The following is a 23,936-nucleotide window of genomic DNA, read 5'->3' as shown; positions in this document are numbered from 1 at the left end:
AGCCAATCATTTTGCAACCTCAAGTAGATTATCAATACATTATATTGTCACTATCTTTACTAATTCTTACACTTCAATACATAATCATAACTCAACCTTTCCTCTAGGTACTTTTGTTACATCTTGTTGATCGAATATTCTTCATCAATCAACTAAGTAATAGTGCTTGAAACACCTAAGCAATTGTCTTACCAACATTTAACAGGTTTGACATCAATGACAAAAAAATGATTGAAAACACAGTCTTCTTTCAACATTCATCTACTGAAATGATCTTTTCAATCATATATCAACAATCTCCTTCTTTAGCATTAATGGCAAACCAAACTGATCAACTAGTCAAGAAAATGATAAACTAACTAGGTTAAAATAGTAAGGCAATACCAAAAAAGAAAGTTTGTAAATAAAACTTCTCCCTCTATTAGCAACTCCCTCTTAGGTTACAAAATATAACATTCTCTTCTTCCATGGATCAGCAGAATATCTAAATATCTCCCTCTTTTGTTTTCTGCTTTGATCATCTCCCTCTTGATCAATATGCACTTGATCAATTTACTTTACTTTCTCCCTCTTTGACAACAATGCCAAAGACATATACTCAACACTTGGCATCTTTGATATATGTAGGGTACTCCCTCTATCTTTTGCATAGCCTTTGATAGGGGTATCACCCATAGTTTACCTCTCAAATACCCATAAGCATCCTTAGGTAATTCTTTGGTGAAGATATCAACAATTTTCTCCTTTGTGTTGATATATTCCATCTTCACCTCTTTGTCTTGAACCAAATCCCTTATATAATGATACTTTATTGCAATGTGCTTTTTCTTTGTATGCATTATAGGATTCTTTGATATATTTATAGCACTTGTATTATCATAATAAAGTGTTACTAGTTTACTGATCTCTTCCTTCATTCCCTTTAGTAACTACTTGATCTATACAATGTTTGTGCAATTGATAGCAGCAACAACATACTCTGCTTCAATAGTAGATTGGGAAGTACAACTCTGCTTCTTACTTGTCCATATAACAAATCTTTTGCCTAAGAAAAATGATCATCCATTGGTGCTCTTTCTGTCGTCAATATTTCCAGCCCAATCGACATCAGTGTAGGATTTTAGTTCAAACTTTTCATTCTTCTTATAGTACAAACCATACTGTGATGTTCCTTTCAAGTATCTCATAATTCTTTTTGATTCCATCAAGTGATTCTCTCTAGTGTTAGCAGAGAATCTAGCAACTATCCCCACAGCTAATGCAATATTAGGTTTGTTGTTTACTACATATTGCAATTTACCAATCATGGATATGTATAATGTTTGATTGATCTGAGCTAAATCATCATTCTTTGATAGCTTGAGTGTTGTTACCATAGGTGTACTTACTGGTTTTGAATCCTCAAGTCAAAATGTCTTAATATCTCCTTGGCATATTATATGTAGATATAGGCTATTGTAGGCTCTTCAATTTTCTCCCTCTATCACCTTGCTTGTGACTAATTTGAAATTCTGACTCTATGATTACCTTAGGAAGCTTCCTAAAGTAAGATCCATTGCATCAATGTGTATGAGATAAATGTCAGCTTGTTTGATGTAGGGTACTCCCTCTATCTTTTGCATAGCCTTTGATAGGGGTATCACCCATAGTTTACCTCTCAAATACCCATAAGCATCCTTAGGTAATTCTTTGGTGAAGATATCAGCAATTTTCTCCTTTGTGTTGATATATTCCATCTTCACCTCTTTGTCTTGAACCAAATCCCTTATATAATGATACTTTATCGCAATGTGCTTTTTCTTTGTCTGCATTATAGGATTCTTTGATATATTTATAGCACTTGTCTTATCATAATAAAGTTTTACTAGTTTACTGATCTCTTCCTTCATTCCCTTTAGTAACTACTTGATCTATACAATGTTTGTGCAATTGATAGCAGCAACAACATACTCTGCTTCAATAGTAGATTGGGAAGTACAACTCTGCTTCTTACTTGTCCATATAACAAATCTTCTGCCTAAGAAAAATGATCATCCATTAGTGCTCTTTCTGTCGTCAATATTTCCAGCCCAATCGACATTAGTGTAGGCTTTTAGTTCAAACTTTTCATTCTTCTTATAGTACAAACCATACTGTGATGTTCCTTTCAAGTATCTCATAATTCTTTTTGATTCCATCAAGTGATTCTCTCTAGTGTTAGCAGAGAATCTAGAAACTATCCCCACAGCTAATGCAATATTAGGTTTTTTATGTACTACATATTGCAATTTACCAATCATTGATATGTATAATGTTTGATTGATCTCAGCTAAATCATCATTCTTTGATAGCTTGAGTGTTGTTACCATAGGTGTACTTACTGGTTTTGAATCCTCAAGTCAAAATGTCTTAATATCTCCTTGACATATTTTAACTAAGCAATATATACACCATACTTCATTTGATAGAGTTATAATCCCACAAAGAATTTGATCTCACCAAACATTGACATTTCAAACTCTTACTTCATCTAATTTGCAAAAAATTTATTCAAAGCATCTTGTCCTCCAAATATTATGTCATCAACAAAGATTTTAGATAACAACATAACTTTTTCTTTATCTATCTTCATGTACAAATTGGTGTTATCATTTGTCCTTTCAAATCTAATCTTAACAAGATAAGTATGAAGTCTCTCATACCATGCTCTTGGTGCTTGTTTCAATCTATAGAGGGCTTTGTGCAGTCTACATACCATGTTCTTATTATTTTTATCCACAAATCCTTCTAGTTGTTCTATGCAGACCTCTTCTTCTAATATACCATTCAAAAATGCAGACTTAACATCCATCTGATAAACTTTGAAACCTTTATAAGCAGCATAAGCAAGCAGAATTCTTACTCCTTTCATTCTTGAAAATGGGGAAAATGTTTCACCATAGTCAATTCCTTCTTCTTATGCATACCCTTTACAAACTAGTCTTTCTTTGGTTTGTGTCACTTCACAATTCTCATCTAGCTTGTTTCTGAATACCCATGTTATGCCAATCACATTCTTGTCTTCTGGTTTAGGAACTAGGCTCCAATTTTTGTTCTTTTCTATCTATTGAATTTCCTCTTCCATAGCATTGTACCAATCATCATCTTCTAATGCGTCTCTCACTATCTTAGGTTCCTTCATGCTTAACAAACATGATTCACTTCTCAACCTATTTCTTGTAATTGGCCTTGCATCTCTGTCTCCAATGATTTGATCTACAAGATGGTGTCTTTTGACATATTTGGATAGTCTAGGCTCAGTTCTTGTGGTTGTATTATGTCTCTTAGTTTTAGTATCACTATGTGCATCTCTATCAGGTGTTTTAGCATCTCTTTCATGTGTGCCAATCTTAGAGTCAGATTGTGCATTCTTCTCATTCTGCAACTCGACATCTAAATGCAACTTAGCATTCACAGGATGTGACTCGGCAGTTGTTGAAACTTGTTTTTGGCTTGCTGCATTCTTTGTAGCATCTTCTTCAGTAGGTATTCCTTCATAATAATATACAAATTTCTTGTAATCTTTTGGTTCTTTTGGAATGTTTAGCCTCATGTGTTTCTGAAAACTCATCAAAATTCACATTTGCACTTTCTACAATTTTTTTAGTGTTAGTAATTAAACACTTGTAAGCTTTCCTTCTTGTGGAGTAACCAATGAATATACCTTCTTTGCTCTTTGCATCAAACTTTTCACTTCTAACATCTTTAAGAATATAGCATTTGCTTCCAAATACCTCAAAATATTTCACATTAGGTGGATGACCATATCATAGTTCAAAAGGTGTTGAGTGAGTACCTTTCTTTACTTGCACATGGTTCAAGGTGTATACAGAAGTGCTTACAGCTTCTCTCTAGTATTTTAGAGGAACATTTTTCTCCATCATAAGTGTTATGGCATAGTCCATTACAAATCTATTTTTTCTCTCAGCAATTGCATTTTTTGGAGGGGTCCTAGGTGTTGATGTTTGTCTCTTGATTCCTTTGTCATTGTAGAACATCTCAATCTCATGTGAAGTGAACTCACCTCCTCTTTTTGATCTCAAGTGTTTCAAGCTCTTACATGTTTCTTTCTCAGCTCTTGATAAGTACAATTTAAATATTTGAAAAGCATCTAATTTTTGTTTTAGAAACATGACTATCATCATTCTAGAGTAATCATCAACAAGAAACATTATATACTTGTCTCCTTTGTAGCTTTGCACTTCAATAGGTCCACACAATTTAGTATGAACAATTTCAAGTATTTCCTTAGAGGTATAAGCTTTACTTTTAAAGCTTGAATTTTTCATCTTGCCTGGCTGACATTGTTTGCATGTTATATTTTCTAGTTTCTTTAACTTAGGAAAACCTCTAACTCTTTTCATGTTACTTATACTAATTAGATTATCAAAATTAACATGACATAGTCTCTTGTGCCAAAGTCATACATCATCAAATTTTGCAATAGGATAAGCAGCATCTTTTATATCTAAATAGAACAAATTACTCCTATTTTGATTACCTTTTCCAATCAAGTTTCCATTTGTATCATATATCTTGGCTGATTTGTTTTCAAACTCAACTTTGCACCCCAAATTATTCAATTGTGACACACTTAACAATTTATAATTCAATCCTTCAACATAATAAACATTGTCACATGAAATCTTGTCTGTGAGCTTGATATACCCTTTTCCTTTTATTAAACATGGTGCTTATTACCAAATCTTACACTATTTCCATCATAACAAGTTAAGGTAATGAACTTATTTTTGTCTCCAGTCATGTGATGTGAGCACCCACTGTTAATGATCCACTTGTCATTCTTGTTTACACAAGTCATAAGTGTAGTAGCCTCATCCTCATCTGATTCATCCTTCATTGCAAAATATACAACTTCATCATCATTTTCATTAGAGTTCTGTTCAGCAGCAATGGAGCATAACTTCTTGCTTTTATCTCTATAGTCTCTTCCATCATCTTCTCTTTTGTTTTTGTGCTTGTTCCTTTCTCTAAATTTCTTCTTCTGTGTACATCTTTCTGCAATATGACCAACTTCATTGCAATTAAAAAAAATGATAGGTAGCTTACCTTTGAATTTACCTTTTCCTTTGTGAAATCTTCTCGCCAGTAATGCTTCCAATTGTTCAATGTCTTCCTCATCTATACTGTTGTCATTGGATGCATACTTCATCTTTCTTTTCTTCTTCTTTGGCTTAACCTCCTTAGAATCCGTTAGTAACAATTTGGCTTTTAAAGTTGATTCAATACTTTCTAGTCTATAGTTGTCAAAATTAGATAACTCAAAAGTAGTGAGTCTTTCTACCCAACCTTAAAGGGTTAGATCATTTCTTGGCATACATCTTAGTTTTTGGATTGTAGACACTCTAATGGCATACATAGGCAAAAATGTTCTCAAGATTTTACTTAGCATAGTATCATCATCTATTTTACCAGTTGCACCTTTTATAGAACTAACAACCTCTTTTATTATAGCAACATATTGAGAAATATTTTCACCTTCTTCCATTCTCATGTCATCAAACTTACCTCTGAGGCTCTTTGACTTGGCTCCTTGAACATTTTTGTCTCCTCCATAGATGGTGTTTAGGGCATCCCACATCTACTTCACACTTTTAAGGTCTTTGATATCATCAAACTCAGCATAGCTTAGGGAAGAGGCAATCTCCAACATCGCATGATTGTGTTCTTTCTTTTTCTTCAAATCTTTAGTAGTAAGGGCTCCTATCAGATCAACATGTTCTATTGTAATGCAAGTTTGTGCATAGTCTCCAAGTCCTCCAAGGTGTAGCTTCATCAAAATTTGTCATGCAGAAAAGTTATCTTTGTGTAGTTTGGGTACTTCTATTTTTGACATCTTGATCTTTATGCTTTTTGTACCTTAAAACTAATCCTCTTAAGCAACTAGGCTTTGATACCAATTATTGGAATTCTTTTAAAATAATTGACAAGGGGGTGAATCAGTTATTCAAGGTCTAGATGTACAAAATAAAACTTTTCACAATTTAGTGAACCCATATAACATTCTTAACCATGCATGCATTCATTTTGTGTTAACCAAAACTAATATGTTACTATAACATTAACATGTAGAAGTATAAAGCATAAATCATAACATATCCATCAGCACACTTGACACAATGATTTAATGTGGAAACCCAATTTGGGAAAAACCACCAGTAACATGCTGCTCATTTTTCACTCTTCTAAAGTGATGCCCTATTAAAGGCCAACCTTATTGAAGGTTACAACACACACTGTTAAATGTGACTTGGTTAAGGGATTTCAATCACCCTATTAAAAGTGAACCTTGTTAGAGGACTTTAGGCTATTCACTAGGAATGCCACCCTATTAAAGGATTGTCTAATGATTGTTAAGTCAAGCTTTCTCCAAAGGATTTACCCTAATCTGATACAATTGTTAGAAAGTAATAGTAGAGCTTTGATCTGATACAACTTACAACTTTACTTGCAGATTACATATCACTATTCAGTCCTCAACTTTGCTTGACTTCCAATCTTTGTAGCTCTAACAGCTTGTTCAACCTTCAAGTATTCATCCTCATTAAGCCTTCTTACTTAGTTCGCCATAGCAAACTTCTACTCTTGAGTCACTTAATGAAGCAAACCCTCTTCATTCTCCTTGTCAAAATTTTTGCATCCAAAACTCTCTAACCTCCATCCAACATTGCTTCCTGACAAAAAATCCCTACATATACGGAATTAGAACTCTTTTTCCTACTCATTATCCATCTCAAAACTTAGGGTTTTTGATGGATTAGGTAGGATACAATGTATCTACCCCATATTTTTTCTTTTCTGGAAACTTCTCCTAGAATCCATTTGAATTTGTCTCCAAAATAGTTTACATAAGATTCTGTGCCTCCATCTCATTAATCTTATCTTCCTCTTGATTCACAAGTTCCAAGAAAACAAACTTATCAGCTTTTAATTTTTGAATCTTTGATCTTTTTCATAATGCAGAAAATTGGCATTATCAATTTACTAATGCTCAGCACATACTGTGTTACTCAACATCTATTGTAAAATCACTCGGCATCAACTGGATTTTACTAATGCTCAACACCTACTAGCTTACTCAGCATCCACTAGAAATTTCTTTCACTTGGCTCTATCTGAATTTTTTCTCTGCTTGCACTAACTTTTCTCGGCACCTTCCATCAACTTGGTCAAGCTTATCAAATGAACTTTGTCCAACCTTATTCTTCTAAACTTTCTAAGTGTAGCCAATCATTTAGTAACCTCATGTAGATTATCAATACATTATGTTATCACTGTCTTAACTGATTCTTACACTTCAATACATAATCATAACATAACCTTTCCTCTAGGTACTTTTGTTACATCTTGTTGATCAAATCCTCTTCATCAATCAACTAGGTGATAGTGCTTGAAACACATAAGCAATTGTCTTACTAGCATATAGTAGGTTTGACATCAATGAAAAAATAATGATTGAAATCACACAGTCTTCTTTCAACATTCTTCTACTCAAATGATCTTTTCAATCATCTATCAACAATTTAAACAAGCCTTGATTGCTAAGGAAACTGACCTAGAACCCTAAAAATTGTTAAAACCCTCAAAAAACCTATTTTATATCTTGGAATGCAAGTTTTTGGCTCACCTTGCACACCTTAAATGTGCACTAGGTGTGCCTTGAACTTGGAAAGCTTTGCAAAATTAAGAGTGTGAACATTGCGCACCTAGCAAGGTGTGTAATGTATGCACCCTTACATTGAAAAGGTGCTTTAATAAAATATTAAAATAAGGTGTGCACCTTGTAGGGTGTGCAATGTGCACATCGTAATCTCTTAAAGGTTTGGCCTTCACAACCAAAAAATGGTGCACAATTGCTCACCTTAGAAAGGTGTGCAACTATGCACCATTCTTATGATGTCTTTGCTTTAGGTTTAGGTAAGGTACACATATGTGCACCTTACATAAGGTTTTTTAGTTATTTAGGTTCTTTTAGTTTTGAAAAATAGAAAGGTGTGCACCTTGAGCACCTTGGATAGGTACGCAAGGTGGTCACCTTTTAACCTTAGGTTTGTTTGTATGTGTTTGTGTAGGGACTGAGGAAGATGGTGCACCTTGCTAGGTGTGAAGATGCATTGTCAGGGCGATGAGAGAAGAAAATGTGTAAGGGAGAAGGGGAATCCTAAGCTTTTATAGGCCCAAGATGGAGTGCACCCATTGGAAGTGCACACCTACGCATGTGCACATGTGCACATGTCCAAGTACATGTGCTCTGCACTAGTGTGACTAGAGCACTAATGCACCTTGAGTGATGTGCTAGGTGCACTAGTGTGCCCCTTATAACTTAAAATCACACTTTCCTGTAGAAATTTCAATTTTTGGGATGTGGGTTTCTCAGGCAAAAGGCCAAGGTTGACTTAGACACTAGATGGAGCCCTAAAAAAGACTTAAGCCCCAAACTAGAGGTCTAGAAAAGAAAAAATTAAACTAGGGGGTCCCCATTTCTTGGGAGAAATGGGGTGTACATTATGAAACCACAAAAAAAATCAAAACCATGAAATTCTTAGTCTAACTATGATAAATTTTCTCTCTATTTTCATATGATGAAATAGGAAACCCATAACTGGCATGAAGGCTCATACGAGCCAAGATCGGTTTTTAGATGAGGGTATGTCCTTGTACAAGAATTCTCACTGGATGAGCCAAGTAATTCCTCTGTCTAGATAAGGAAGGGGTATATAATGAGAAAACAAAATTGATCTCAAGCTTGTATGAGGTTTCCCATCGTACAAGATGAGGGAATGAGCAACCGATACAAGGAAACATAAAACCTAGTCTAAGAACATGAAAAACTTGAAGAATTTTAATTAAAACAAAAAAATTGCATCAAAAAGAAGGTTTTCATTGATCTAATAAAGTTGGGAAGTTTGTTAGGTGCTTGTGCCATCTCTAGAGCTCAAAATAATGCAACTAACAAGGACCACCATTTTCTCCTTAGAGTATATCCACAAAAAGATAGAAGTAAAAAATGAATTTAAAATTACCTTTTCACCCTTTATATAGGTTTTGACCTAATTTTAAAAAGTCTTCTTATTGGCATGAACATCATCCTTTACCTAATTTAATGCTCTTGGATCCATTTTCAAGATCAAAATCAAGATTTGACACTTCTAAATGCTCGAAATCATGATTTAAAATTTTCAGACCAATGTGATCAAACATTTGCATTGTTGCCCTTTTTTATGCAATATTCATCCTAGAATCTCCTCAAATCAACATTTTCTTGATATTTTCAACTTTCTCACCAAAAGTCAACTTTGGTAAACTAGGGTCAAACTTAGTCAATCTTGGTCAAACAAAACCTAAAACCTCAACAAATAGGCTCACATTCTTCTGCAATGTGTTATAAATCTATTCCAACCTATTCTACATTCTTCTAAATCCTTAATTACACATTTGATTTCACTACAATTGCTTTACATAAAAGATTTGGTGTATCATCTTTCAATTTTACACTTGAGGGGCTACGATGAATGTATTTCTTACATCACTCAAACCTTTCTTCAAACCAGTCTCATTAAGAACTCAAAGTCCTCATTTCTAGGGGTATCTCCCCACTATGGTCATATTTAGTTCCTTTATCCCATATCAAACTAAGTATCCCACAATCTATTCATGACTATCTCAAATCTTTAGGGGCATATTAGATTCTCATAATCCATATCAATACGGTATTGTCTTATCTATCAATCAGATGATTGACTTTAATTACGAACCATATCAAGTTAATTTTTTAATGGATAGATGTTTAGTTATTTGACTGAATTTCTAAGGAATAGTCTCCATTCTGGAGTCAATCTTTCTTTTTAATGGACAGGAGTTCAGTTTCCTATAATCCATATCAACTAAATTCCTAAGGATTGATTTTCATTCAATCAAGATCAGAATCAATTCTATCTTATCAGTTGGTCCTCATCCCATCAAGCTCAGAATCAATCTCAGTTCTTCTTGAATGCTTTAGAATTAGTGTACTACCTACCCTCGTTCACATCTTTTTTGGACATATTATTGCTATTATTATCAGACTATGATGGACTAGTTTTATGTGATGAATTAGTGGTATTGTTTTGACACTATTAGACATTATATTATGGATTCAGTGGTTATGTGATGAGATCATTTAGACTTTAAATTTCATGCATACATGATGGTCATTATATTGTTTTTAGCTATGGTTGATGATTAGTTGATGGTTATTATCTCATGTGTTTTATTATGGATACTTACCCCATACTTGCATGTGTATGGTGTGCATGTTTTCTTATTGTATGGCATTTCTAATGTGGTTAAGGAAGGGAGTCGTAGTCACCTGCTTAGTCGAGATCTACACGATGCACTACTTCCTACCATTGTCTGTTTATCTTAGCATTATATATTGTATGTACATGCATGGCTTTTTTGCAGGTTGCAAGTACCGAGTATCGACTTCCCTGAATTGCCAGGATGAGTGTACCCTATTAAACTATCTCAATGATAAGAGAAGGGAGATAAATTCTCAAGTCCAAATCCCAAACCCTTAAGCAAATTGTCCTAGTGAGGTAGGACAAGTATCTGGATATTTTACCCACCAAATGTGTCGGATGACATGATTCGTGATTTTTAACCCTTTAGACTGATTTTGAGTGATTTGCTCTATGATGGGTTTTCATATTTTATCTTGGAGGTCTATGGTGAATTTTCTATTAATTAAGTCATAATAAATAGATTTAATTAATAAATTAATTATTTGAGAAAATTAATATAAAATATCATGTTATTTGATATTTTGATTATAATTAATTAAATGAGAATTAATTGAGGAAAAAGAATTAAATAAAAGAAAATTAAAATTAATAATAGTTATAAAAATAATAATAAAGTAACAAATAAATAATAATAATAAAAGTTATAAAAATTAAAATGAAAGTTATAAAGATTAAAATGGAAGTTATAAATATTTAAATAGAAACTATATAAAAAGTGAATTGGAGTTATAAGCTTGCATGGGAGTTAACGCACTTTTCTATTTCTCAAGTGTCAACAACACGGGGGTTAGTGCATCAATTAAGCACATGGTGTCTACAACCCTATGGCTCATCTTGAAGGTTGGAAAAGATCATGCTTAGTTGGTGACACCTTCCAGCTATTTCTAGAAGCATTCTAGATGTTTCTTGAAAGCTCTTTATATTCAGGCATTCATAGAGGCTTAGATATAGCGTTTTGGAGTGCAATTGGAGCATTGGAGGACTCGAGAACTCTAAAGAAGGAGGAGCTTGCTCTACGGGTTTTCTGAGGAAGAGTGATTTAGCATCATAATCCAGGTAGATTCTTGTGATTTTACTTATGCTATTTCCACATCATGCATTCCCGGTCTTCTTCGTGTCTTCCATATGTCTTCTGAGGAATTTCTTTTTTTTTTTATTGTATGCATACTCTATATGGGTAGTTTAATTTATTTGAAAATTCTATGTGCTTAGATCTAGAAAGAACACGGGGCTAGGGTTTAAATTTGTAGCCAAGACCATCAGATGATTTAATGGACAAATTTTGAGACCAAATGGTTTATAGAAAAATTTTGAAGATTGAAATTCATATGTATATACCTTGTGTATTGTCAATTTGCATACACATATACATATATATATATATATATATATATATATATATATATATATGTAATTATATATACATATATATATACATGTTTATATGATGTGATGCTTGACAAAACTCTGCAAATATATATATATATATACACACACACACACACACACACACACACACATATATATATATATATATTGAATAATCGAATATCAAATCGCAATAGAGTTTTATGTTAATAAAATGCCAAATCATATGAAAATGTTTTTATGAAAAAACATTATTAATATCATTTTAAAAAAATAGAAAAGTAAATTTATTAGTGCACCATGGAGGGACGAAATCCTGTGCCCACACGCTGCATCTTGTAGAGTACCTGTTATTCGCAGGTACTACGTACCTGTTGCCGCCGCAGGCCCTGCGACAGTAGGGTACCTGCGTACCGCATTAACAACGGTCACATATATACATTACCAAGTTTTATTTAATTGGGGTTAAAACTTGTGGGTTATAAATCGAATTTTGGCATTTCGATTTTTATAAACATTTTTTTACTAATGTTAAATGATGATAATTTTAATATATATATATATATGTATAATTATATATATATATGTATATATATCAATATTTATATATAAACTATTAGTATATATATATATATATATATATATATATATATATATATAAAATGTTGAAGAAATTCTAAATATTTAAGATTTTAACAATATAGTTTTAAATTAATCAATTAATGTACTTAATTAGAAATTAATCTAATTAAGGTTAATTAAGAGTTAGAACATTTAAGTTCTTCTTAGAATTGTAAATTTAAAAAAAAAAAAAAAGATAGATGATTGGAAATAAGAATAATAACTTATCCGTTGTTATTAAATGAAGAGATTAAACCTAGTTTAATTAAGGTTGATTATTAAAACGTGTTATACACCAAAGTTTTGAAATATGTTGATTTCTTTGGAAAATGTTATTTTCAAACAATGTTATTAGATCAAATAGAAAATTGAGTCTAATTGTTTGGGAGAAACTTTTATCTATCAAACAAATACATGGGTTAGGTAAAACATGAAATTTCTCCACTTGATATCTAAGTTGGAAAATGTAAACTAGAAACCTCCACATTTAATTCAAGTATGTAATTTTAGCAAAACCAAAACATGTGTTTACATTGTGTATTCTTATGTTGTTGTTTTGGGTTTTGGGTTGACTAGTGTTGACCAATTATAGGATGTCTACCAGAGGCTTGGGAGTTATGTGATTGTGATGTCATGATGATGTTTTAATCTCGATCTTTATAACCCAACCATAGTTATTTGATAGAATGCTCTATGTATTGGATGTGATTACTGATTTTTATAGTTGAGATTCTTATGTATGAGACACTTGACTTAACCATTATTTTTGGTCATCGATCAGTTATCCTTGGTTATTTTCTAGTCGCCATGATGGGACTGTGATATGGTCTTATTCTTGATGATATCATGATGTGAAATGTTTGACTCAACCATTTTTGGAGTCTTCGATCAATTTGATTGAGATATATTTTGGTTATTGAGAACCATTGGATACTTTGATTATCAATGATACTTCAGTTGCCAATAGAGAGTTGTTGTGTTCATGATTTTTAATGGATGTTAGCTCATGAAAATTTGATGCTGTTATGCATATTTGATGATTTTACTATGGATTATCTTGTGATTTTGAGATTTATGATTCCATGAGCATTAGGGTAGGATATCTGCATGTAGTGACGGGAAGTGGCTTGCAATGGGGGTCAGGGCCCTAAGGGGCTGCCAAGGTAACTCATTGTAAGTAGGATTAATAAGTGATAACATTCACACCTAATACTAACTGAATGAACCTAAAAAGATAAGAGTTTTGTTCTTGCCCATGCCTTGAGTGCTTGTACAGGCTAGGATGGGAGTAGTGAGACGCATGGTTGTGACCTTGCATTCTGTAGTATCCATCATCAGTATGAGAGGATACTAGTGGCCGCATGAAATCAGTATGGACCCGTGGAGTTTAGCTAACTGCCAGGGTAACTTGTACATGATAATTGTGATGATACTTTCCCGCTTGCATAGTAGGTTCCTACATGTCATTGTGTGCCTCTGGGATTAGATGTCAGATTTTGTGTTTGGAACCTTTGAGTTAGTATACTTTTAGGATTCTTGGACTTATAGATATTTATGCTATGTGATTTTGATAGCATGTTTGGGACTTGAGATTATCTCCTCAGCATGGTGGGAGTGGACCACTTAGGTACCAGGTGGTCGGGTGGTCGGGTGGTAGTGTATTTTCCACTCTTATCATTTTGAGATTCATTGAGACATCATGGCTGATGCGTCCTTTATGATGATGGATATGTATCCTTTTCATTGATGATTAGCATATGTTAGATGATGTTATCTTATGCTTTTATTTGCATGTTAGATTACTTTCTACATATGATGTTGTATATGTTAGGACTGACATTCCTACTATGTAATACCGATGATCTCTTCGGTGATTTGGAATGTTACGCACGGAGGGATGGCTAGGATCCACAATGGTCTAATGATGCTATTAATGGTTGGGAGGAACCGTGCACTTAGTTTATTATGTTTGATCTTTATGATGGATGTATATGTCTTCTATGATGATGTATCATGTATATCATGTGATTATCTTTACTTTGATGTATCATGGATTAGAATAGGATGATGTACCTTATTTTATGTATATTCTTTTGAGCTTGTCATACCCTGTAACATGTACAGTGGATGATTGAGTATTTTAAATGTAATGTATAAACATTGGACTTATCATTATTATTTCATGTGGATGTTGTACTAGATGGATTCATGTATGTTATATGTTTATAGATGTAATCCAATGTTAAGGGATCTTAAAGAATGTAATTTGTTATGTCTGTTATATTTAATTTCAGATGGACATTACTATTGCTTCCATTATTGTGCATAAGTTATATGTGGTATTTACTTTCATGAAAAAAAACAAAAATGCTACCAAACTTAGTGAAATTTTAGGTTAATTCTTTGGATCCCTTGGTGGGGCATTACATTTGGTATCAGAGCCTGAGTTTCTACATTGGGAGCTCTGGGTATTATGGAACAACTAGAATCTTGAACTATTAAGTGTATTTTTCTGAACTTGAACTAGGTGAACTAAAACTCGAACTGTTACTTGTATATTTTTCATACTTCAACACTTAGTTTCAAAAATAGAAATTTTAACTTAAACTTAAACATAGAACTGAACTTAGTACTTTGCACTATTGTAGGATGGTATCTGAGACTAGGTCTTCTATTAGAGGCCGTGGTAGAGGTCGTGGTCGTGGTAGAGTTGTTAGTGTCCATGAGTCTGCCCATGAGGGATCGGCTCATGTAGAGAGTAGGGAAGAGCACTCTAGTAGGTAGTAGGAAGAGAGTGGTAGAGAGGACCAAGCTGAGTCTGAAGAGGTTGGTTTGAGACAGATGATGCAGACTATTTTAGAACATCTACCTCCTATTCAAGAACAGCCCAAAGTGCACCAGACAGAACAAGAGCATAGACTCAGATCTAGAAGTCCTCGGAAGGATCATCAAAGGTCCATTGTGTCCACTCAGATGAAGAATCTTTCAAGATCCAAGGTCAAGCCTTTCAATGGGCAAGGTTTTGGTTATGTGGCCGAGCAGTGGCTTATCTCCCTCGATAGGATTTTTGCCATGCAGGAGTTTGACAGCAATGTTAAGTCAAGATTTGCGATCACTAATTTAGAGAATTTTTGGGCCACTTGGTGGATGATTGAGGAGAAGAATTTGGGAATTGATATGAGTAGTGTTACATGGGAGTTATTCCTAGAGAGTTTCTGTGAATGATTCCTACCAAAGGAATGGAAACAACAAAGGGTTGATGAATTTCATAATCTCAGACAGTACACTTTATCAGTGATCGAGTATGAGCGTAATTTTGATGAGCTCATGTCTTTTTCAGAGTTCAGTGAAAATTCAGCTCAGTTGACACAACACTTTATTAGGGGTTTGAATAACCATATTATTGGGGGAGTCAAGGTATTTGAGCCAAAAACCCTCAAGGATGTGGTACATCGAGCTATCCTTGTTGAGAAAAGTGTCAACCTTGGTCAAGGTGGTTTTGTAGGAGCATCATCAGCATCAGGATCTAAAAGCAACTACAATTCAGGTGGTAACAAGAAGTTTTCTTTCTCCAAGGGGAAACAGTATCAGTAGCAATCTCAGCAGACGCAGCAACAGAAGAGATTGAATTCTCAAGCTCAAGGCGGTGGAAAGGGTTCTAACACCAAGAACAACTGCAATGCTTAACGTAATAAACAAAATCAGTCCAATCAGTCAGCTCGGAGTAGCCAGTCTTTTGTGAGTAGGAACAATCGTCAGCAATCAAATGTATCACCTATGGGAAGAGGTTTTGGCAAAAATACAAAATATTTTCATGTGGTTAGATTGGACAGTATGCAGCTCAGTGTCCTCAGTAAGCACCTCATTTTTTGAGACCTAGACCTATAGTTTTAGAGCCTACAGTTGGTGATGTAGGTAGAGCTCATAGATTTTTTACAGCAATTGATCAATGTCAGGAAAATCATTAGGGAACAATGGTTGAGACCACAGGTGCTATTAGAGGTATATCTCTTTCATTATTGTTTGATTCAGGAGCTACAGATTCATTTATTTCACCATCTATAGCTTCTAAGTGTAAGCTGGATGCGGTGAAGCAAGATCATGGTTGGAAAGTGGAACTAGCCTCAGGTTTTAAGGTCTCCATAGATTCTGTAGTTCATAAGTGTGGGCTTAGCTTAGGAAGCTTTGATACAGCAGTGGATCTTCAAGTCATACCCCTTGGTTCCTATGATGTGGTTCTAGGCATGGACTGGCTCGGATCGCATAGAGCCAGTATAGATTGTAGGAAGAAGATTATTTTGTGCCAAGATGACCAAGGGAATGATGTACAGATAGTTGGGATACCGAGGCCTATATCTTCGCGAATTATTTCTGGTATGCAATTGAAATGAAGTTTTCGTAAGGGATGTCAGATATTTGTTGTCATGGTAAATGATCTTGATGAGGAAGATCCCATGAGGAAGACTTTGGATCACCTAATTTTGCAAGAGTACGTAGATGTTTTTCCAAATGAGATTCCAGGCATGCCTCCAAAGAGGGACATTGACTTTAGTATTGATCTAATTCCTGGAGTAGAGCCTATCTCTAAAGCTCCTTATCGCATGACTGCACAAAAATTGGGTGAGCTACATCTTTAGCTAGAGGAACTTCTGGCCAAAGGGAGCATTTGACCTAGTGTATCACCATGGGGAGCTCCAGTGCTCTTTGTGAAGAAGAAAGACGATTCTTTGCGCCTTTGTATTGACTACAGATAGTTGAATAAGGTGACTATTAAGAACAGGTATCCTTAACCCTGGATTGAAGACTTATTCGATCAGATCAAGGGAGCTACAGTATTCTCCAAGATTGATCTTAAGTCAGGATACCACCAGTTCGCATTAAGGAAGCAGATATTCACAAGACCGCTTTTCGAACTCACTATGGGCATTATGAGTTCACAGTGGTAACTTTTGGGTTGATTAATGCTCCATTAGTTTTTATGAGTTTGATGAATGGTGTGTTCTGATCTTATCTGGACAGGTTTGTACTCATGTTTCTTGATGAGATATTGATATATTCTAAGACTCAGAAGGAGCATGAGGAACACCTGCAGTTGGTTTTGCAGTGTTTGAGGGACAATCAGCTTTATGCCAATGCAGCTAAGTGTGAATTCTTCAAATCAGAGATTCAGTATTTAGGGCATGTTATTTCAAGTGATGGTATTTCAGTAGATCCTGTAAAGATTCAGGCGACAATAGATTGGCCTACACCGAATAATGTGTCAAAGATTCATAGTTTCATGGGTTTAGCCAGTTATTATTGCAAATTTGTCCAGAACTTCTCTAGGATAGTACATCCTATCACTTCTCTTCAAAGGAAATGAAAGAAGTTCATGTGGACAGAGAAATGTGAGGAAGCTTTCCAGAAGCTCAAGGAGCTTTTGACAAGTGCATTGATTCTAGCTATACCTAATCCAAAAGGTGATTTCATGGTATGTATAGATGCTTCTCTTGAAGGGATTGGGGCAGTGTTGATGCAGAATGGACGGGTGATTGCATATGAATCACGTAAGCTCAAGGATCATGAGTTAAATTATCCTACGCATGATCTTGAGTTAGCAGCAGTAGTTCATGCTTTGACTAGATGGAGACATTTCTTGTTGGGGCACAAATTTGAGCTACACAGTGATCATCGTAGTCTTTAGTACATTTTTACTCAGCCTAATTTGAATGCTCACCAGAGGTGATGGATGGAGTTTCTATGCGAGTATGATTTTGAGGTTAAGTACATTTAGGGTAAGGAGAATGTGGTGGCAGATGCCTTGAGTCACAGGAGACATGTGGTATCATCGATGACTCTAAGTATGGATTTGAGGAGTCAAATTCCCCAGGCACTTCCTACAGATTCCTGGTATCAGGAAGTGTGCAGAGAGATAGATTCAGGAAGAGCTTTGGAAGGTAAGTTTACAGGTTATGTTCGAGAATCAGATGGTCTTTTAAGACATTTGGGGAGGATTTATGTGCCATTTATGGATGAGCTTTGCACCTTGATACTGGCAGAAGCCCATCATACACCTTACTCAGCACATCCAGGTGTCAAGAAGATGCATGTTGATTTGAGATGTTTGTTCTTTTGGTCTGGGATGAAGTGAGATATTGTTGATTTTGTGGCTAGGTGCCTTGAGTGTCAGAGAGTTAAGGCAGAACATCAGCACCCAGCTGGACTTTTGCACCCTAATCTCATTCCTTCTTGGAAGTGGGATATCATCTCCATGGACTTCATTGTGGGATTACCTATGACTGTTTGACATCATGATGCTATCATGGTCATTGTTGATCAGTTGACTAAGGTGGCACATTTTTCACTGATTAGGTCTTTCTACACAGCAGCTTCTGTAGCTAATGCCTTTATGCATGATATTGTGAGGTTACATGGTATTCCTAGAAAGATCATTTCTGACAGGGATCCTATTTTCACATCTGCATTCTGGACATCGTTGTAGCTGAGCTTGGAGCGCAGTTGAACTTCAGTTCAGCATATCATCTAGAGATTGATGGTCAGACAGAGAGAGTGAATTAGGTTTTGTAGGATATGTTACAGATGTATGTGATGGATAGGCAGACACATTGGGAGGATTATCTCTACCCGGTGGAGTTTTCTTACAACAACGGGTATCATAGTTCTATTGGCATGGCACCATTTTAGGCATTATATGGACGTCCTTGTCATACACCATTGAGTTTGGACAGTCTTGAGGATCTCATCCTGTTGGGTCCTAAGATTCTTCATGATATGGAGCAACAGGTGGTGTGTATCCATGAGCATTTGACTACAGCACAGGATAGGCAGAAGAAGTATGTCGATGCTCATAGGACTGATAAGCAGTTTGTTGTGGGAGATAAGATTTTCTTGAGAGTGTGATCGTGAAAGAGTCCAATCCGGTACGAAAAGGGTTCTAAACTAGCACCTCATTTTGTGGGACCATTCAAGATTCTAGAGAGGATTGGCCTGGTTTCTTACCGCCTTGCTCTACCGCCCAGCCTAACTCACATTCATGATGTTTTCCATGTTTCAGTGCTTCGGCAGTATATACCTAATATTGTACATATTCTTGATTGGAATGCATTGTAGGTAGAGGATGGGCAGCTGGCTTTGGAGCCGGTTCATATTCTGGAGCAGCAAGAGTTGACCCTCAGGGGTCAAACCATCGAGCAGGTAAGGGTCCAATGGGACCCTACTAATGATTCTTCAGCTACTTGGGAGGATGTAGCTAGATTGAGGGAGTTATATCCCTACTTGTTTGTAGGCTTCTAGGAGTAAGCCTAACCCAAGGGGGGGTGGATGTAGAGCCTACCCTCGTTCACATCTTTTCTGGACATATTATTGCTATTATTATCAGACTATGATGGACTAGTTTTATGTGATGAATAAGTGGTATTGTTTTGACACTATCAGACATTATGTTATGGACTCAGTGGTTATGCGATGAGATCATTTAGACTTTACATTTCATGCATACATGATGGTCATTATATTGTTTTCAACTATGGTTGATGATTAGTTGATGGTTATTATCTCATGTGTTTTATTATGGATACTTACCCCATACTTGCATGTGTATGGTGTGCATGTTTTCTTATTGTATGGCATTTTTGATGTGGTTAAGGAAGAGAGTCGTAGTCACCTGCTTAGTCGGGATCTACACGATGCACCACTTCCTACCATTGTATGTTTAGCTTAGCATTATATTGAAATGTCCCTTTTCTGATTTTTGTGTGATATTTCCAACCTTTAATTAGATCTTTAAGATCAAACAACTAATATCACAAAGATCCTCCAAATTCCTCAAGAAACCCCAAATCGGGTATGCTGAAAATAGTGCTAAAAGCTTCACAACTTCACCTATTATTAATAAATCTGAAAATGGAAATTTTTATAGAAATTTCAGCAGCATAACAGCCTACAAATTGACATTTTCAGATCCGTATAGCCTTTACACAATAGCTCGAAAATGTAGGACCAAAACTATGCTCATCGGGCTCCCGAAATAGCACAAAATATGCCCGAAAACACCACAAAAACACTAATAATCTATCTCAGAAGTTCAATCACGTCCTAATATATATATTTAGATCTATTTTAACATTTAAAAGTCTGATATATAGAAGCAACCCAAACTGATATGAAATACTCAACTGTAAACACCAAACTCATACAAAAACACACCCGAAAACTCACAAATCTGCACTGTTCAGCACAAAGGCAAACTCTGTATGAGCATGCACATGGAATGGCTTCAAACTCCCATCCTTAGCCTTCCTGAAAACCTACAAACTCCCTTTCTTGGGTCTCCTTCTCCACAGGTTTGGCAGCCTCTGAAGAATAACAAAGAATGAGCAAAAATCAAGTTCTGGAATGTGCCCAAAATGCCTCCAAACCCCTTAAAAGAGGGCATAACTGTAACTCACGTCCAAGAAAGGTTAATGAAACTTATTTTAATAATAATTTTCATTTATTAGTCCAACGGTTTCCAAAGATTAACCCCCTTTTTTCAAAACTTCACTTTCTTGGGCCTGCCTGCCTTAGCAAAGATTTTCTTTTTTAATTATTTGAAAAGGGGACATGACAAGTCCTCCCCTCCCAATCATTGCTTGTCCTCAAACAATGGCTGAACAATAAACCAATCAATCCACCTGGATCCCAAATGTAGTCATGAACTATACTACTACCAATTAACACAGGCTCCTGCAATATCCTACAGTAAATACCATCAACGCATCCCACTGGCCTATATGGAATGTACAATCCAACTCTGCAACAATGGTGAACCCTCTCAAATGAAACTATACCAAGTATGGAGAATCCACACACTGTACAACTCCTACAGTCAACACAACTCTGCAAATCATCAGCCACTATCTCATAACCATAACTCCCATGCACCCCATGAACAAGTGATACAACCCACTGTGACTGATCACCAGCTAAGTCAGGAGATTTCATAGCCAAAGGAGTAGAATCAATAACAACACCCGCTGAAGCATCACTCTAAAACTCCTGCTCTAAGTCATGTATTATCAAGTTGTCAACTGTAGAACCTATCGCCATGTCATGCCCATCACAACTCTCATCTTGAGGCATCAAATTGTCCCATAATTGATGATAAGCACTAGGAACCAAAGCACATCTCTGTATCATTATCTCATCAACATGGTCATCAAAGGTAAATTGATGAGCATACCTCACAGTGTAATGTCGATAGAATGCACCAATCTTAGTCAGTGGCTTAGACTGCAATCCAGATGTAACTAACTGCAATCGATCATTAACCAAGTTGGAACTGACTACTACCTCTGAAGACATTGCGAAGGGAGTAGTATTACTAGTAGGAACCATGCCAACTATCAGCTCACCAACATCACACATGGTCTTTGATACAACATCTCTAGTCTTCGTGCCATTAGTACTAGAGGTCACCACCATGTCAGGCACACCACAAAAATCTGCTATAGCACCCAACTCAATTGAACCTAACTCTAGTGGGAATGAACCTGATATTCCAATGTTACAATCAAGAATGGATGCATCCCCATCTCTACTATCTCTGACAATCTCGTCCATGGACATCCTCGGATCACCAAACACCATTGCTTGTGACTGTATAGAATCAGGTGAAGACTGTAGTCGCTCTAACTCCATGGTCACCTTAGCCAAATGAAACTGTGACTCCTTGAAATCCAACTGTGTACTCTCAAGAATCTCAGAAGTCACCACAAGCTGCTTAGTAAGCTCACTCACCTCATCTTCCTTGGCCAACAATGCATCATATGCTGTACTGCCCCACTTCATAAGATAATCTCTGTCGGCTACCAACTGCATATAATCCTATCTCAGAATCTGGATAGCCTCCCATAAAGAGTGGAACTCTGTCAAGGAAAGATAACTGCCTCCCTGCTCATCACTAGTAGGAGAACCCCATCCATAAACTGCTAACAACTAACGAGCAGCATCGAAATGCTGGCAAGTGAAAGCAATGTCTTGGTCACTAACTCTCAACTAATTAGACACATGATGGCACTGGCTTGACTGTCTCCTACAAACCTCCTCTGATGCACTATCTAAAGGAGTATCCTCAAAGTTACTAGTCTCTAGAGTATTACCATCCATATCCTGTGAATCAAATCTAAAACTCATATCAACATACGGAGTATCAAAAACATTAGCATTGCTGTCCAACTCCTCTATACCCAAGGAAACTAAGTCTTCAAAATTGCCCACTACATCCTCCTGGATGTCATCAATGCCAATATGATCCTAGGACTCATCTATACACATTTCCAAATATGAAATATCATCAACACATTCTAGCAAGTATGGTCGACTGGATATATGAACAAAGCCCAACATCGATGTATAAAAACTAATACCAACATTGGACAAGCTGCTAGCACAAGAAAAGACAACACCGTGCAATCTGCTAATCAAATCCATGATAGCACTCAAACAAACACTGCTACCAAAAAGTGTTAAAGATCTTCTGTCAACTGAACCCCAAATGCCAATATAAGAATCTCGAGTCCATATCTGTAAACTAGAATTAGCTGGTAACTCAAGCAAAATCTTGACTTGAGTAATATGACCAATACCAACTAACTCCACATACCTGTCATGATGAGATAATGTAGTGACAATACTGTCTTCACACACCTTCAGCTGGCGGGATAAATCATGTGAAGTACTACTAGCCTCAACCTCATGTGATGAAGCATCTAACTGTGCCTGGTACTCTCTCTCAGAAAAATAATGAATGCTCAATGTCTGCTCATCTACACCAGGTATCTCACCATCATGCACAACAACATCCTCATAATCATCATCCTTGAGGTCAAATCTATCTATCACTCTTTGACTAAAATCATCAAATGTAGTTACCTGATCATGACCTTGAGTAGTCATTCCATGATACCACCAATCATAGGCTGCATCTTCCAAGTGTAGACTTGCAATTTGAACAACATCACTCTCCTTCATGGGGTTAAGTGTGAATAAGGTCTATAATTTTTGTAGTCATGCTCTAGCTGAAATTTTATTTGTTCCATCAAAAGTAGGTGCTATAAACTTGCTTATTTTATTTTTGAGCTCTCTTCCACTTATGTCATGCTCCCTTCTGTACTCTTTCTTGGGCATCAAAGTGTTCATCATATCCACATATTCTCTAAAAGGAACTGAACTACGAAAGTCATCATCTAAGCCATTATAAGTAGCTCTTAATGTAATCAAGTTACCTATAACCTCTTCCATAGGATTAATGGCTGGATTTGGTACTGGTGGCTCATCTGCAGGCAAGAAAATAGTTTTGGTTGATTTAGATGGTGTGGATTTCAGATTTCTTGGCTCCTCTGAAGTGCTCCCTTTCTCATTAATAGATGCAACTCCTTGTAGTTTTTTTGTCAATATTCGCAAAGCCTCTCTAGTTTCTGCCAAACTATCCACTATTTGCTTCTGAGTATTTTGGATGTCTTGGAAGAATTTCTTTGCCATCTCATCTAGATCAGCCATACTTTTCCCTTCCTTGGATTTTGTACTTTTACTTTCAACTGGAGGTTTGATCAAAATTTCTTTATTCTTTTCTCGCTGCAAATATCT

Source organism: Cupressus sempervirens, chromosome 8 (genome assembly GCF_028749045.1).
Source record: "Cupressus sempervirens isolate cs-2001-9-10 chromosome 8, ASM2874904v1, whole genome shotgun sequence".
NCBI classification, from domain to species: Eukaryota; Viridiplantae; Streptophyta; class Pinopsida; order Cupressales; family Cupressaceae; genus Cupressus; species Cupressus sempervirens.
This window is presented reverse-complemented; position numbering follows the sequence as displayed.